The 1,425-nt window shown below is 46.9% G+C and overlaps 1 long non-coding RNA gene across 1 annotated transcript; it reads right to left on the reverse strand.

The window, feature by feature from the left end:
• Positions 1-235: 235 nt before the first annotated feature.
• On the reverse strand, positions 236-1,146 carry LOC311330072. The gene is made up of 3 exons (XR_014631328.1): positions 1,111-1,146; positions 783-871; positions 236-404 (listed from the first exon to the last, which is right to left on the reverse strand). It is a non-coding gene; the product is annotated as an uncharacterized lncRNA (long non-coding RNA).
• Positions 1,147-1,425: the final 279 nt, after the last annotated feature.

A 1,425-nucleotide genomic window follows, 5' to 3' on the forward strand; every position in this document is an offset into this window, starting at 1 on the left:
AATATGCATAGACATTTCACCAACACAAACATGCATGGATACCTGCATTGATAACTGGCAGAGCAGGCCTTCCGGCTCTGGCACCTGGCATAGCTGGTCTGGTCTGAGTTCTGCCGACCGGCTGCCTGGGCACTGGAACATATAGTAGAGGTAAATTAGCTCAGATTAGTCAACTCAAGTAGTACTCTTTTGGGACTGTTGAATGCACTTTATTATATTACCTTCGTCACTGGAGTCATAGCGTGTGTTGCGCTGTCTCTTCCTTGTGTCTTGGGAGTTAATCCATTGATGACTGCTGCTCAAACACCTTCGCCAAGGCACTGGCTACTTCATAATGCTCTGTGTGTTCCTCAGCAGAGACAGAGGTTGTCATGGCTCCTCTTGATGTGCTTGTGGAGGTAGATCTGGGAGGTATAGGAGAATGGGCACTCAGAGCAGGAGAACACCCAAGTCTTGCACAGCAATGAGAGAGACCATTAAAAAGGATTATCTCACCTGTAGTACAAGTTCAAATATAGAGTGATTATACGTCATTGTAAATGAGAGCTTACTCTCAATTGATTCACGAGGTTAAATAAAGATTGAATGAATATGTAGCTAGTGGGGGGTTACAACCACACAACTGTGGAGAGAGAATGAGACACTTGGTTCCCTCCTCTACTGGTGTTCATGGCCACACACCTGGAATACTCCAACCCTGATTTAAAGGCATAAAAGTGGGGAACACATTCTTGAGACGGTTCCTAAAACTGGAGGGAAAAAAAACGGGAAAATGATCTTACCTCTCCTCATCACTCACTTCTGCATGGGGCTGAGCTCTACCCTGTCAGCAGTGGCAATACATGGGATAGCGGCTCAGCACACAGGAGAACTGCACAGAGAGGAAGGAGGAGAGAGAAAACCAACAACAAAAAACGCAAGAAGGGTTAATAACTGAGCGAATCTTGCAAGTTTGCACTACAGGGAAGCAATTGCTCAATTTCCCTGATATTGTGGCGTCACTGGCGTCAGTGATGCGTCTTATGAATCTCACATGTCTACCGCTAACTCAATATCAATATTCCCATTTGTTTATCCCGTCTATGGAAACGTATGTGCATTTGTACTTACGTGTGCCTGCCTATATTGATGATCAGGTGTTTCTCCACCTAAGGGCTGGCCAGACAGAACCATCAGAGACCATTGGGCTGAGCTGAGGAGAGAGCGACATGTTAGAGTGTATGTGTGCATATGTATATGGTGCTCTTCTGTTAATACTCATGAGGGCATTCAACTGAACAAGACTCACAGAGCCTGTGGTGCTGTCCCAGGACTGCCCCTGGCCACGCCTGTCCCCGTCTTAGCGCCTCTTCCTGCCCCGCTCACCTGCTTCTGCTCAGTTTAAACAAGAACTGGGAGGTTGGCAACTGAGAGCATGGGAGGGGA

The sequence above is a fragment of the Borostomias antarcticus genome (genome assembly GCF_949987555.1).
Source record: "Borostomias antarcticus genome assembly, chromosome: 3".
Taxonomy (NCBI): domain Eukaryota; kingdom Metazoa; phylum Chordata; class Actinopteri; order Stomiiformes; family Stomiidae; genus Borostomias; species Borostomias antarcticus.